Source organism: Trichosurus vulpecula, chromosome 1 (genome assembly GCF_011100635.1).
Source record: "Trichosurus vulpecula isolate mTriVul1 chromosome 1, mTriVul1.pri, whole genome shotgun sequence".
Lineage (NCBI taxonomy): Eukaryota > Metazoa > Chordata > Mammalia > Diprotodontia > Phalangeridae > Trichosurus > Trichosurus vulpecula.
Genome location: NC_050573.1, coordinates 550,196,206 through 550,206,876, shown reverse-complemented (window position 1 = coordinate 550,206,876; position 10,671 = coordinate 550,196,206).

Below are 10,671 nucleotides of genomic sequence, written 5' to 3'. Positions count from 1 at the left end.
TTAGGAACAAAAGAAAAATAGCACACAACTGATGTCTATAAAATAATGCATGACCGATTAAGGAAGTCACAAGCTTGTTCCCTAAAATCTTAACTATGGAACCAGGCAGGCATCCACTTTAAACTAAAGCTGGGTTAGTTAAGGACAAACACAACCAATCCATCAGTGAATATTCATTGAGAGTGGGCCAGATGCCAAAGGGAGGGGAGAGTAAAGAGAATCCAAAGAGGTGTAAGAAATGCCCCTGTCTTCAAGGAGCTCACAGGCTAATTGAGGAGGTGTGGCATCTACTAGAGAGGTGCAGTCAGTAAAGACTGAGTGCTCAATACACAGACTGTAAACCACTCTGAAGCACATAGGAGGACGAAACTCTGGTGATCTGGAGTGGTCAGGGAGGCAAGACATGAGTTAGGTCTAAAAGGATGGGTAAAAACAATTTCAAGCCCCTCATTTTGGGTAAAATTTTGATAAGCAGACCAAAGATGAAAGGGCCTTCCAGACTTAGGAAAGCACAGAAGTGGGAAAACACAAGACAAGTTCAAGGAACAGTGAAGAGACCATTTATCTATAGTAGAGGATTAACTCGAGGAATGGGAGAGAGACAAGACTAGAAAAGTCAAAGTGAGCTGATGAGGGAGTTTTGTGGTCAGTGGAGAAATATTGATGGCCTTGAGTAGGAGAATCATATGGTCCCAGGTATTTTAGAAAAACCAATCTGGTGTCACTGTGCAGAATGGGTTGGAGGGAGGAAAACTGGAGGTAGGGAGGCCACTATATTTAAGATGATGGGGGTGGGACTATGCCTGTGGTTTCATTGGTATGGGATTGCCTTGGAGAGAGACTACGGAGCTCCTGTAGACATTCGGTAACTGGTTCCTGTCTGCTAACCTTGTGGTTAGGAGAAACCTTTTTAATTGGCTGCATCACTGGAAGTGGGTCTTCAGAAAGCCTTGGTTTCCTAGGCCTCATTCTCATTGGCTGTTCTTTGATTGCTTTGTTGATATCATCCAGTGAGAGATGATGCTGTAAGGGGAGGAACTCTGGTGTCCCACCCACCCAATGCCAACATGTGGCCTGTGAAATGGGCATCTTACTATTCTTTGGCATGTGTTCTTCCATTAGAGGGGAAGAAGATTACTCTAGAGGTTCCAGTCTCAAGAATTCATAAGGTCAGGAGAGTTGGCCTCTAAAACAAAGCTTAGGAAGGATATCTAGGATTTTCCCCAAAAGTAAGTAACAGGACCTCTTCTAGAAAAGTTACTTAATGTACAATATGGAGATCAGTTAGTCTAGAACAGCTATTTATTTTTCCCCATCACAGAAAATGCTTAAAACTAACTGAAAAATGATCATGAAAAATGGCTCAAAAGTATAAATTAACAAATGCAGAAAAGTATAAACTTATAACTCACTACACACATTATACTGTCCTGGAAGTAAAGCAATTTTGTGGAACTGCTGAAGATTAATCACATTTAGCATTCACCTCAGCCTTGTACTATCTAGGCAGCTCAGGAGGTCCAAATTTTCTGGCCTGTCAGGATGTAGCTTCTTTTCAGTGTTTTGGACAACATTCTCCTGTCTCTTCCTTTTCCCTCAGTGCTTTTCTAACACCTCCTCCTAGAAACTACTGACTTAAGTGAAGATTCCAGTTCTTTCCCTGCTCTTCACTCTCCTCTGGAGCTGGGATTCTCCCAAAGAAGGGTTAAACTTCTTCTGCTGGGCTTCTCAGTCCTGCTCTGCATCCTGGATGCTCCATATTACGCACTAAACCAGAATACCTCTCTTCAATGTTTCAAGTGTGACAAGGTCAACAATAAAGGGGAATGTGTGTGTGTGTAGGTGTGTATGTAGTGAGGGCTTCTGCAATATTAGTGGTAGTTAGCAGTGTTTTTTGAGGAAGTTCTATGAAGGTGTGTGGCTATCAGGATTGTGGAAATACTTGCATTCCCATGAAGTTCTACAAACAAGGCACCAGGGTAGATTTTAAGTACTGCAAGAAAAAATTACTGCAACAAATTACAGGGGTGGTGGTGGGGGCTACTTCCTCTTTCCCACTCCTGACGCAGTGAATTCTGACAGGAGCAAAGACTTTCTCTCCCTGAATAGCCCTCCCTTCTTTACATTCTTTTTTAAAAATAACATTTTATTGGCATCTTCTATTTTTTATCACCTTCATTTCCATGTATATCTTTCCCCTCCTCTCTTCCCCAGATATTAACTAAGTTTAACAAAGAATAAGAAAGGGGCATGGAGAAGTATTTCATCAAAATTAACATATCAACAAAATCTGACAATCTATGCAGAGTGCCACATCTGTATTCTCCACCAAAGAAAGGACAGATTAACATTTTCTTCTCTTTGTTGGGGTTCTTTATACGTATCCTTTGGACCTAAGAAAAAGAAACAGGAATCTTTTCCCCCTTTCTTTAGCACATAGATTTCCTAACCTTATCCCTGTACAGACCCTCTGTGTCCAAATTATGTTCCCTAGATCTCCCTGTTGAAGGTCCTTCTTCATGGCACTGAGGAAAGCTAGGCTTGGAGGTGGGAGACCTGCCATTCATTATACTGTGATGTTTACTAGGTTACTGCAACTCTCTCAGCCTTTCCTTATCTATAAAATGGGAAAAGTAATGCCTATACTACTTAATTCACAGAGTTGTTGGGAGGAAATGACATAATGTATGCAAAGGGTTTTATAAGCAAGGAGTGTTATGGAAACGATAGCTGTAATATATTTTGTTTCACCATCTCCTCTCCTCTTCGCTATTCTCACCTCAGACCTTCCTCTGTATGGGATTCTCCTCTGTATTTTCTTCCTTGGCCAGGCTGAGCCTCCAGACTACTTGCATACTCAACTTTCAGTTCCCTCTCTGTTCTCCCTCTCTCCCAGCAAGTTCTCCAGCCTTTGTCCCTATTTCACAGTCTGGTTTTCATCTCAATAATTTCTATGTCATGTGAACAGAAGAAAGAAAGATAGAAAAAAAAGAAAGGCAGGGTTGAGGAAAGGAAGGAAGGAAGAGAGAAGGAAAGGAGGAAGGAAGGAAGGAAAGAAGGAGGAAGGAAGGAATGAAAGAAGGAAGGAAGGAAGGAAAGAAGGAAGGAAGGAAGGAATGAAAGAAGGAAGGAAGGAAGGAAGGAAGGAAGGAAGGAAGGAAAGAAGTTGTTGATCTCTCAAACTTATCACCAGGACTGGAAACATCCTTTTTTCAGCATTTCTGGTTCATGACCTATGTTCAGAGAAGGAAACAAAAAGCAAAGGAGATAGCTGGGGACTTGGGATCCAGTTTCAAATTTGCCTAGGCAAGCACATGTTCCCATTGTCTTTAGGGGAGAGTCTGGGAGGGAAATCCTTTCCCTTCCATCCTCAGGGTCAAGGGAGAGAAAACACTGGTTTCCCTAAAGAAGCAGGGTTCAAGAGGACCAAAACCTTTTTGTCTTTCTCCTGGCTCTGTCACCAATTTTATTCAATGAAACCCCACATCACTGGGGACCAATTTGAAGTTGCTACATCACTTAAAGAAAGCACATATCCTTCAGCAACTGACTACATGCCCAGCTCCATGGGAAGTGCCCCAGTTCATCAGATCAAGGAGCTCCTCAAACATGCCCATTGTCTCTGCAAAGTGGTAGGAGTAGAAGCCAGATTAAAAGTTAGGGGGAAAGTGAGTAGTGATGAATTTCTCATGTCTAAAGGCATCATGCCTTTAATAAGGTACTGTTCTTGTAGTCAGGAAGGCCTGGGTTTGAATCCTGCCTTAAACACTTCCTTATTCGTTGTGTGACTCTAGAATAGTCACTTAACTACTCTGTGTCTATTTTATCATCTGTTAAATAAGGGAGTTGGACTTCTAAGGTACTTCTAAGGTTCCTATGGTCTTCTAGTATCTCTTTCTAATCAAACTCTGATAATAACAGAGGTAATTACTAATTCTACAAAGGTAATCAATAACATTTTTAAAGCTCTTACTAGGTCTTACTAGGTATTCTAGGTCCTGACCTAGGTGCACAAATATCAAGGTTTCATTTTTCTGGGGAGATATACATATTCACAAATAAGTAAATGTAGTATATATACAGAGTAAATACAAAGTGATGGTAATGGTGGTGGTGGGGTGTGAATAACTGGGAGAATTTTTTTTTAAAAAGACCTCTAAAAAGAGGTGGAATTTGAATCAAGCTTTGAAAGGAACCAAGTTCTAACAGTTGGAGAGATACCTTTACGATTGGGGGCTGGCCTATGTAAAAACCTACTTATTTGAGAAGTTTGGTAGTGAAATTGTAGGGTGGGGTGAGGGACATTGGCACAGTGGCCAATGAAGTAGGTTCCTTTTCCCTTCAGGAGTAAGGGCTATGTCTATGTCTATCAATCAAGTGCTCACTTCACATGCCATGTGCACCCCACAACCAGAAAGATTCTGAAGTATTAACCCACATTCCTAGGCCTCTCTCAAGTGCTATGGCAGTTACTGTGCTCTCCCTTTTGGCTCTACCAATGGGGTGAGAACCCAGATCTTTCTAGCAGTTTGATGTGGATTTATCCAACTGAATTCTTAACCTGCTACACTGCAACTCAGGAAAACTTATCATCTCATCTCGTTCATATCACCTTTCTTTCTTTGCCACCTGCCTGCCCTGTCATTAGTTAGGGTCCACATATCTACCCTTCCCTACTTTGACCATCAGGAAGGACCAGGAATTCTTCTGCAGCAGCGATGGTCACTATCCCAGGAAAAACATATCTTGATTCACCTACCCTGGGGCAGAGACTTCTTGGCTGATGTTCTGAGTGTGAGTACCTCAAAGACTCCTCACTTCCATAGCTAGACAGGCCCCACTTTATTATACTCAGGCCCTATCTTCTACATATTCTATCCAACTCAATATCATCTGCTATTTTCTCTTTCTTCACACCAATGTCTGAGGAAGAGGGATCTGCAGACGATGATACCATTGGCTGATTATCCCTGGAAAACTGCCCAGGGAGAGCATCCCCTCCCCCTGATTTCCAGCTACTTCTTATCCAGTGTTGCTGGTCAGTTGTTTTTCAGTCATGTCCAACTCCTTGTGACCCCATTTGTGATTTTTTTTTTTTGGCAAAGCTTTTGGAGTGGTTTGCCATTTCCTTCTTCAGTTCATTTTACAGACTAGGAAACTGAGGCAAACAGGGCCAAGTGACTTGCCCAAGGTTACACAGCTAATAAAGGTCTAAGGCCAGATTTGAACTTAGGAAGATGAGTCTTCTGGACCCCAGGCCTGGCACTCTATCCACTGTGCCACAAAGCTTCCCTCACCCCTGCTCTCAATCCATCGGCTTCATCTTATTGCTTATAAACGTAACCCTCATTTTAAAATTGATTTGCATAAGACTTTCCTCATAGGTGGAGACAGATTACTCAGTCTTCTCTGCTTATGTAAGAGGCAGAGTTGGAGAGCTTGAAAGGTGAGATCTTGGTCTTCTGCCTTCCAGCCTTGAGAAAGAAGACTTATGGTTCTGTATAAATATGCCCAGATGTCTCCACACTTAAAAACAAAAACAACATCTTTTCTTTGAATCCATCAAACTTTCTTCTTACAGCTTTCTCTCCTTGTTAGCCAAACTCATTGCATCTTTCTCTCTTCTAACTTCTCAGCCCATTGCAAAGCTGGCTTCTGACCTCACGACTCACCTGAAACTACCGTCTCCAAAGTTATTATGTGATTTATGATTTATTAATTGCAAGCTCTGATGGTCTTCTCAGTCCTTAACCTTCTTGACCTCTCTGAAGCATTTGAAGTTTTAAAATTTTCTTGTATGATCTTGACAGGGCAGCTAAGTGCTATAGTGGATTAGGCCTGGAGTCTAAAAGACCTGAATTCAAATCTGGCTTCAGACATGTGAGACTGTGTGAGCCTGGGCAAGTCATTTAACTTCTGTTTGCCTCAATTTCCTTAGTTGAAAAATATTAATAATATTTATTAATTAATTAATAAATCCTCACAAGAGTTGTGAAGATCAAATGAAATACTCATTGTAAAGCACTGAGCACAGTGCCTGGCACATGGTACCTGCTATATAAATGTTAGTTATTATTCTTATTATTAGCACATGCGTAAGAGCAGCGGCGTACTAGCAAAGTTTAACAACCGGCTCTTTGGAGGGAAAATGTACACACAATACACTTATAAGTTTAATCTACACTATGATTTCTCCATCACTCTCTTAATAATAATAACATAGACAATCAGCAAAACAACAAACCAGGCCCTGATTTGCAGCAATTCCGAGGCATAAAGGCTCATGCTAATAATTTAACCACCAGTTTGAGCTGGCTCCTGCATGTGTCTCTTTGTTAAAAGAGATTTGAAAGCTGAGTCTTACTGTCCAAAGTCAGACGTTATTTTGTAATGAACAAACAGCAGGATCTCATATTCTCAGGGTCTTCAACTCAATTGTGTTTCTGTTATAGAGACTTTTTTCCCCAAAACTCTGCCTCTCATCGAGGACACTCTCAAGATGTGTGTAGATTAGTCTTAAAGATTTTATTTTTTTGGACTAGACCTGTGAATTTGTTGGCAGAGTAGCTCCTGATGCTGAGAAAGTCCCATGACCAATGCAGATTAGTGCCTGTTCTGCAACCAACAGTCTTAGAGAGTTGTCTGAGTCACTGAGAAATGATTGATTCTTCACAACTCTTGTGAGGAAGGTACTATTATTATTAATACTTTTCAGCTAAGGAAACTGAGGCAGACAGAGAAATGATTGAGTCCAGGATTACACATCCAGAATGTGATAATGGTTGGACTTGAAATCAGTTTTTCCTGACTCCAAGGCTAGTGCTCTGTCTATTCTGCCATGAGAAGGTATGTCCTCCACAAAGTCTTTCTTTTGACATCCAAGAGTGATATGGAGGTGACCCTGGGTTCTTCAACACTCTAGTCAGCTAAATGCAAGCTTGGGCAAGCGCTACCATGTAGGAGAGGTCTCAAGTATGGTCCTGAAAATAGATTATGTCATTTTTCAGAGGATCAGCCTACCTGGCCACGGAGACCTATGAAGCAAAGAAATATACAAAATAATCCTCAGTCTTCTGCTGCCCCCTCCTGTTTCTGCAGCAAAAGTGACAAAGTACAAGACAAGATGCTGAGCCAGCCTCAGTTTTTAGACCATCTACAAACATCATCTTAGTTGTTGATACTCTAAATGTGAGACTCTTGTTTAGTGATCAATCAGTGGACTTCTGTTGGTAGAGCTAAATCTTAACAATTCTTATATTTCTTTTTCTAAAAAAAATGAAACAAGAAGACAAAAGGATATTTTCAGATGATGGATGGTTCACAAGTTTTCTTTTGGAGAGGTAAATGAAGGAGTTCCCAAAGTTGGTTTTGTTTCATATCCAAAGGCGGCAAGAAATATTTCATGGGACATTAGGGTTATCTCGATGCTCATAATAAATATTTGTAAACTCTTTGGATGAACTGGAATGAAGTTGCAAAGAAAATCTGTTTGGATTGCTTGAAGGATTTGATCATGTTATATGGAATAAAATTATCTAGGTAGGTGAAATTAAAGATTTAAGTATTGTTTCTTAGTGATTGAAGTCTTTTAACTTAGAGTTGAAGATGGGTAAGAGAGTGCCTTTACCTTAGGTCTGTGAATTTTGGAGGACCAGAGGACTGGATTTTCATCAGCATCCTAAAATCATCCCCAGGACAGCAGTGTCTGGAGGCAATGTCTTCATCAGGAGCCAAGGATTGCATGGATGTGCTAAGCAAAGGCAGATTTAAAGATTTACCTTGAAACCTAGCAGAAAAGCTATACCATACCTAGACTGATTACCTACATGAGTACTCAAGAAAGAGGTTTTCTTTTTTTCTGATTTTTTAAAATTTATTTTTAGTTTTTGACATTCATTTTCACAAGATTTTGAGTTACAAATTTTCCCCCTATCTCTCCCCTCCCTCCATCCCAAGATGGCATGAATTCTGATTGCCCCTTTCCCCAGTCTGCCCTCCCTTCTATCACCCCATTCCCTGCCCCATCCCCTTTCCCCTTACTTTCTTGTAGGGCAAGATAGATTTCTATACCCCATTGCTTGTTTATCTTATTTCCCAGTTGCATGTAAAAACAATTTTTCTTAACATTTGTTTTTAGAACTTTGATTCCAAATTCTCTCCCTTCTTCCCTCCCCACCCACCCTCCCTGAGAAGGCAAGCAATTCGATAAAGGTTACACATGTATCATTATGCAAAACACTTCCATAATAGTCATGTTGTGAAAGAATAATTATATTTCCCTTCTTCCTATCCCGTCCCCCTTTATTCAATATTCTCCTTTCACCCTGTTCCTTTTCAAAAGTGTTTGCTTTTGACTACCTCCTCCCTGAATCTGCCCTCCCTTCTATAATCCCCCCCCATCCCTTCCCACCTACTTTCCTGTAGGGTAAGATAACAAATTGAGTGTGTATGTTATTCACTCCTTAAGTCAAATGTGATGAGAGCATGATTTCACTCATTCCCTTTCACCTGCCCCCTCTTCCCTTCCATCATAACTGCCTTTTCTTGCCACTTTTATGTGAGATAATTTACCCCATTCTATCTCTCCCTTTCTCCTTTTCCCAATATATTCCTTCTCACCCCTTAATTTTATTTTTTTAGATATCATCCCTTCATATTCAACTCACTCTGTGCCCTCTGTCTATATATATGTATATTCCCTTCAGCTACCCTAATAGTGAAAAAAGGTCTCATGAGTTACAAATATCATCTTTCATGTAGGAAAGTAAACAAAACAATTTAATTTTAGTAAGTCCATTATTGATTTCTCTTTCCTGTTTACCTTTTCATGGTTCTCTTGATTCTTGTAATTTTCTATTCAGCTCTGGTCTTTTCATCAAGAATACTTAAAAGTCCTCTATTTTATTGAAAGTCCATATTTTGCCCTGCAGTATCATACTCAGCTTTGCTGGGTAGGTGATTCTTGGTTTTAATCCTAGCTCCTTTGACCTCCGGAATATCACATCCCAAGCCCTTCAACCCCTTAGTGTAGAAGCCGCTAGATCTTGTGTTATCCTAATTGTGTTTCCACAATACTTGAATTATTTCTTTCTGGCTATTTGCAATATTTTCTTCTTGACCTGGAAACTCTGGAATTTGGCTACAATATTCCTAGGAGTTTTCTTTTTGGGATATTTTTCAAGAGACAATTGGTGGATTCTTTCAATTTCTATTTTACCCTCTGGTTCTAGAATATCAGGGCAGTTTTCTTTGATCATTTCTTGAAAGATGATGTCTAGGCTCCTTTTTTGATCATGGCTTTCAGGTAGTCCAATAATTTTTAAATTATCTCTTCAGGACCTATTCTCCAGGTCAGTGGTTTTTCCAATGAGATATTTCACATTGTCTTCCATTTTTTTCATTCTTTTGGTTCTGTTTTATAAATTCTTGATTTCTCATAAAGTCACTAGCTTCCACTTGCTCCATTCTAATTTTTAAGGCTGTATTTTCTTCAGTGATCTTTTGGACCACCTTTTCCATTTATCTAATTTCATTTTTTAAGGCATTCTCATTGGCTTTTTGGAGCTCTTTTGCCATTTGAGTTAGTCTATTTTTTAAGGTGTTATTTTCTTCAGTATTTTTTTTTTGGCCTCCTTTAGCACGCTGTTGACTCATTTTCCATGATTTCCTTGCATCACTCATTTCTCTTCCCAATTTTTCCTCTACTTCTCTTACTTGATTTTCCAAATCCCCTTTGAACTCTTCCATGGCCTGAAACCAATTCATATTTTTGTTGGAGGCTTTTGATGTGCGATCTTTGACTTTGTTGACTTCTTCTGGCTATATGGTTTGATCTTCTTTGTCATCAAAGTAAGATTATACAGTCTAAGTCCTTTTATTCTGTTTGCTCATTTCCCCAGCCAATTACTTGACTTTTGAGCTCTTTGTAAGGGTATGACTGCTTCCTGAGTAGAGAGTGCTCTGTCCCAAGCTTCAGGGGTTTTGGGCTGCTGTTTTCAGAGTCCTCTTCTGGCCTGTGCTCTGGTCTGTGAGTGCAAGCACTCCTTTCCACCATGTAGCTGCCAGGAGGACTCCCTCTCCATAGCCACCACAAACTTTGCTACACCGGTGCTCCTCCTCCCCCAAGGACTGCCATCCAGAACTGGGACCCAGATTCAAGCAGGGCAAAGCCAGAGAATGCTGCCTCAGTGCCAGCAAAGAGATCCCTGCACTCCCACTCTGATTAGCCACTTGATTCCCCCCACCATCTGTGGGCCTGGAGCTCCAGAAGCAGCTTCTGCTGCCTCTGCTGTTGCAGCCACCTCCCCTGCCCCAGGGCTGGGGCTGGACCATGCCCTTCTCTCACCCAGGTTCAACGGTTTTCCCACTGACTTGCTACATTGTTCTTGGCATGGGTTTGGGTTGAGAAGTTTGGAAACCACCACAGCTGCCAGTGTTTTAGTGCCCTGAGGCCTGCTCTGCCTGGTCTGTGCTGGCATGGTCTATCTTGGCACAGCCCAAGCTGGGCTGTGCTCCTCTCCCAGCCCCATGCAATAGACCCTTCCCAGCAACCATTCAGGCCATCTTTGTTATAAAGAAGACCCCAGACTCAATTCTGAAGTTGGCATCTCAGTGTCTTATTCAAGAGGCTGAAGAGTTTCTCCTTTCAGTTCTGGAGAAGAAAGCACAAAT